Genomic DNA, 6000 nt, shown 5'->3' on the forward strand with positions numbered 1-6000 from the left:
GACCCTGCTGTCACCACCACCACCACATAGCGGACTATCAGACCCTCCATCCCGTCACCACATAGCGGACTATCAGACCCTCCTGTCACCATCACCACATAGCGGACTATCAGACCCTCCATCCAGTCACCACATAGCGGACTATCAGACCCTCCTGTCACCATCACCACATAGCGGACTATCAGACCCTCCATCCAGTCACCACATAGCGGACTATCAGACCCTCCTGTCACCACCACCACATAGCGGACTATCAGACCCTCCTGTCACCACCACCACATAGCGGACTATCAGACCCTCCTGTCACCACCACCACATAGCGGACTATCAGACCCTCCTGTCACCACCACCACATAGCGGACTATCAGACCCTAATGTCACCACCACATAGCGGACTATCAGACCCTCCTGTCACCACCACCACATAGCGGACTATCAGACCCTCCTGTCACCACCACATAGCGGACTATCAGACCCTCCTGTCACCACCACCACATAGCGGACTATCAGACCCTAATGTCACCACCACATAGCGGACTATCAGACCCTCCTGTCACCACCACATAGCGGACTATCAGACCCTCCTGTCACCACCACCACATAGCGGACTATCAGACCCTGCTGTCACCATCACCACATAGCGGACTATCAGACCCTCCTGTCACCACCACCACATAGCGGACTATCAGACCCTCCTGTCACCACCACATAGCGGACTATCAGACCCTCCTGTCACCACCACCACATAGCGGACTATCAGACCCTCCTGTCACCACCACCACATAGCGGACTATCAGACCCTCCATCCAGTCACCACATAGCGGACTATCAGACCCTCCTGTCACCACCACATAGCGGACTATCAGACCCTCCTGTCACCATCACCACATAGCGGACTATCAGACCCTCCTGTCACCACATAGCGGACTATCAGACCCTCCTGTCACCACCACATAGCGGACTATCAGACCCTCCTGTCACCACCACATAGCGGACTATCAGACCCTCCTGTCACCATCACCACATAGCGGACTATCAGACCCTCCTGTCACCATCACCACATAGCGGACTATCAGACCCTCCTGTCACCACATAGCGGACTATCAGACCCTCCATCCAGTCACCACATAGCGGACTATCAGACCCTAATGTCACCTCACACGCTCTCCATCAGAGCCCCCCCATCACCATGGCGACGTGTGACTTGGCTCCCATATGTCAGTGTGTTATGGTTGCAGTGTTCTCCCCCATACACAGTCTGCTATATCCTCATCTCCGGCGGAGACATGGTCGGCCGCACATGGGCAGAGACCGCAGGTCACATGACCCCCAGGGATTCACTGAGATTTCCAGACCTCAGATTCCTCCAAGGAGATGAGACAAAGACAAGACGCACAAAGGGTTAATGGGGGGGGGGAGTGACATCATCTGTGTCTGCTCACTGTCCTCCACATGAGAGGCCGGGGGTCTGACAATGGGGGGAGGGGGCAGCTACAGCTTTGTGTACAGGGATGGCCGAAGAGGGGGCAGCGGTTATAACAGGGCGACAGCGTGGGGTGTGGAGGGGACAGCATGGTGTGGGGGGGGGGACAGCGTGGGGTGTGTGTGGGGGGGGGACAGCATGGGGTGGGGGGGGGGGTCAGGGTGGGGGGGGGACAGCGTGGGGTGGGGGGGGGGGTCAGCGTGGGGTGGGGGGGGACAGCATGGGGTGTGGGGGGGACAGCATGGGGTGTGGGGGGGACAAAAGTATGACAGAGTGTAAGAAACAAAAAAAAGTCCAGGGGTGAGAATATAGGGCGGTGTACTCTAGGGGTGTAAAGGTAACAGCGAGGGGTACAGCAGTAGTATGGCGGTTGTGAGGATGCTGCAGTGCAAGGATTACAGAGGGGTGAACACATGGAATACAGTCTCAATGGGATATTACTGGGCTGTAGCTGTCACTATAGGGTGTTGGTGGGGTGTAGCTGTCACCACGGGGTGTTGGTGGGGTGTAGCTGTCACTATAGAATATTGGTGGGCTGTAGCTGTCACTATAGAATGTAGGTGGGGTGTAGCTGTTACTATAGAATATTGGTGGGGTGTAGCTGTTACTATAGAATATTGGTGGGGTGTAGCTGTCACTATAGAATATTGGTGGGCTGTAGCTGTCACTATAGAACGTAGGTGGGCTGTAGCTGTCACTATAGAATATTGGTGGGCTGTAGCTGTCACTAAAGAATATTGGTGGGCTGTAGCTGTCACTATAGAATGTTGGTGGGCTGTAGCTGTCACTATAGAATGTTGGTGGGCTGTAGCTGTCACTATAGAATGTTGGTGGGCTGTAGCTGTCACTATAGAATGTTGGTGGGCTGTAGCTGTCACTATAGAATGTTGGTGGGCTGTAGCTGTCATTAAAGAATATTGGTGGGCTGTAGCTGTTACCATAGAGTGTTGGTGGGCTGTAGCTGTCACCATAGAGTGTTGGTGGGCTGTAGCTGTCACCATAGAGTGTTGGTGGGCTGTAGCTGTCACCATAGAGTGTTGGTGGGCTGTAGCTGTCACCATAGAGTGTTGGTGGGCTGTAGCTGTCACCATAGAGTGTTGGTGGGCTGTAGCTGTCACCATAGAGTGTTGGTGGGCTGTAGCTGTCACCATAGAGTGTTGGTGGGCTGTAGCTGTCACCATAGAGTGTTGGTGGGCTGTAGCTGTCACCATAGAGTGTTGGTGGGCTGTAGCTGTCACCATAGAGTGTTGGTGGGCTGTAGCTGTCACCATAGAGTGTTGGTGGGCTGTAGCTGTCACCATAGAGTGTTGGTGGGCTGTAGCTGTCACCATAGAGTGTTGGTGGGCTGTAGCTGTCACCATAGAGTGTTGGTGGGCTGTAGCTGTCACCATAGAGTGTTGGTGGGCTGTAGCTGTCACCATAGAGTGTTGGTGGGCTGTAGCTGTCACCATAGAGTGTTGGTGGGCTGTAGCTGTCACCATAGAGTGTTGGTGGGCTGTAGCTGTCACCATAGAGTGTTGGTGGGCTGTAGCTGTCACCATAGAGTGTTGGTGGGCTGTAGCTGTCACCATAGAGTGTTGGTGGGCTGTAGCTGTCACCATAGAGTGTTGGTGGGCTGTAGCTGTCACCATAGAGTGTTGGTGGGCTGTAGCTGTCACCATAGAGTGTTGGTGGGCTGTAGCTGTCACCATAGAGTGTTGGTGGGCTGTAGCTGTCACCATAGAGTGTTGGTGGGCTGTAGCTGTCACCATAGAGTGTTGGTGGGCTGTAGCTGTCACCATAGAGTGTTGGTGGGCTGTAGCTGTCACCATAGAGTGTTGGTGGGCTGTAGCTGTCACCATAGAGTGTTGGTGGGCTGTAGCTGTCACCATAGAGTGTTGGTGGGCTGTAGCTGTCACCATAGAGTGTTGGTGGGCTGTAGCTGTCACCATAGAGTGTTGGTGGGCTGTAGCTGTCACCATAGAGTGTTGGTGGGCTGTAGCTGTCACCATAGAGTGTTGGTGGGCTGTAGCTGTCACCATAGAGTGTTGGTGGGCTGTAGCTGTCACCATAGAGTGTTGGTGGGCTGTAGCTGTCACCATAGAGTGTTGGTGGGCTGTAGCTGTCACCATAGAGTGTTGGTGGGCTGTAGCTGTCACCATAGAGTGTTGGTGGGCTGTAGCTGTCACCATAGAGTGTTGGTGGGCTGTAGCTGTCACCATAGAGTGTTGGTGGGCTGTAGCTGTCACCATAGAGTGTTGGTGGGCTGTAGCTGTCACCATAGAGTGTTGGTGGGCTGTAGCTGTCACCATAGAGTGTTGGTGGGCTGTAGCTGTCACCATAGAGTGTTGGTGGGCTGTAGCTGTCACCATAGAGTGTTGGTGGGCTGTAGCTGTCACCATAGAGTGTTGGTGGGCTGTAGCTGTCACCATAGAGTGTTGGTGGGCTGTAGCTGTCACCATAGAGTGTTGGTGGGCTGTAGCTGTCACCATAGAGTGTTGGTGGGCTGTAGCTGTCACCATAGAGTGTTGGTGGGCTGTAGCTGTCACCATAGAGTGTTGGTGGGCTGTAGCTGTCACCATAGAGTGTTGGTGGGCTGTAGCTGTCACCATAGAGTGTTGGTGGGCTGTAGCTGTCACCATAGAGTGTTGGTGGGCTGTAGCTGTCACCATAGAGTGTTGGTGGGCTGTAGCTGTCACCATAGAGTGTTGGTGGGCTGTAGCTGTCACCATAGAGTGTTGGTGGGCTGTAGCTGTCACCATAGAGTGTTGGTGGGCTGTAGCTGTCACCATAGAGTGTTGGTGGGCTGTAGCTGTTACCATAGAGTGTTGGTGGGCTGTAGCTGTTACCATAGAGTGTTGGTGGGCTGTAGCTGTTACCATAGAGTGTTGGTGGGCTGTAGCTGTTACCATAGAGTGTTGGTGGGCTGTAGCTGTTACCATAGAGTGTTGGTGGGCTGTAGCTGTTACCATAGAGTGTTGGTGGGCTGTAGCTGTTACCATAGAGTGTTGGTGGGCTGTAGCTGTTACCATAGAGTGTTGGCGGGGTGTAGCTGTTACCATAGAGTGTTGGTGGGCTGTAGCTGTTACCATAGAGTGTTGGCGGGGTGTAGCTGTTACTAAGGGGCGTTGGTGGGGTGTAGCTGTTACCATAGAGTGTTGGTGGGGTGTAGCTGTTACTAAGGGGCGTTGGTGGGGTGTAGCTGTTACCATAGAGTGTTGGTGGGCTGTAGCTGTTACCATAGAGTGTTGGCGGGGTGTAGCTGTTACTAAGGGGCGTTGGTGGGGTGTAGCTGTTACCATAGAGTGTTGGCGGGGTGTAGCTGTTACTAAGGGGCGTTGGTGGGGTGAAGCTGTTACCATAGAGTGTTGGTGGGCTGTAGCTGTTACCATAGAGTGTTGGTGGGCTGTAGCTGTTACCATAGAGTGTTGGTGGGCTGTAGCTGTTACCATAGAGTGTTGGCGGGGTGTAGCTGTTACCATAGAGTGTTGGTGGGCTGTAGCTGTTACCATAGAGTGTTGGCGGGGTGTAGCTGTTACTAAGGGGCGTTGGTGGGGTGTAGCTGTTACCATAGAGTGTTGGTGGGGTGTAGCTGTTACTAAGGGGCGTTGGTGGGGTGTAGCTGTTACCATAGAGTGTTGGTGGGCTGTAGCTGTTACCATAGAGTGTTGGCGGGGTGTAGCTGTTACTAAGGGGCGTTGGTGGGGTGTAGCTGTTACCATAGAGTGTTGGTGGGGTGTAGCTGTTACTAAGGGGCGTTGGTGGGGTGAAGCTGTTACCATAGAGTGTTGGTGGGGTGTAGCTGTTACCATAGAGTGTTGGTGGGGTGTAGCTGTTACCATAAGGGGTACAGACAAAAGGGAGGGTGATAAACATGTGGGGGTAGGGGGAAATATATACGGGGTACATAGATATATTGGTATCTGAATCTGGTTAAGGCGCTGGGGGAGGGTGTGTGTGTAGCTATATAGATATATCGGTACCTGAATCCAGTGAGGGCGGTGTGGGGGTATATAGATAAATATATGGGGGAGTATATAGATATGCGGTACCTGAATCCAGTGAGGGCGCTGGGGGGGGGGGGAATGTCCACAAATATATGGGGGGGGGGGGTGTATATAGATATATAGTGGGGTATATAGATATGTCGGTACAATCCAGTGAGGGCACCGGGGGAGGGGGGGGGGGGTGTACAGATATATATATGTATGTAGATATATGGGGTTTATATAGATTTATTGGGGTGTATATACATATATTAGGGCTCCATATAGATCTATATGGGGTGGTACATAGATATATGGGGGGGTGGTATATAGGTATATGGGGAGGGGGTGGTATATAGATATATATGTGGGCATATATACATATATATATATATATATATATATATATATATATATATATATATAGGGGGGAGGGGTATATAGATCTGTCGGTACCTGAATCCAGTGAGAGCGCTGAGGGGGTATATATATATATATATATTGGGGGGGGGGTATATATATTAGGGGGGGGTGTATATATATATTAGGGGG

General features: G+C 52.4%; 1 protein-coding gene across 2 annotated transcripts in view; it reads right to left on the minus strand.

Annotated features, from left to right (window-relative positions):
• ST8SIA1 (ST8 alpha-N-acetyl-neuraminide alpha-2,8-sialyltransferase 1) overlaps positions 1 to 6000 on the minus strand; it is a 68605-nt gene that overhangs the window by 61985 nt on the left and 620 nt on the right. The gene's annotated exons all lie outside the window — the stretch shown is intronic.

This window comes from Dendropsophus ebraccatus, chromosome 1 (genome assembly GCF_027789765.1).
Source record: "Dendropsophus ebraccatus isolate aDenEbr1 chromosome 1, aDenEbr1.pat, whole genome shotgun sequence".
NCBI lineage: Eukaryota > Metazoa > Chordata > Amphibia > Anura > Hylidae > Dendropsophus > Dendropsophus ebraccatus.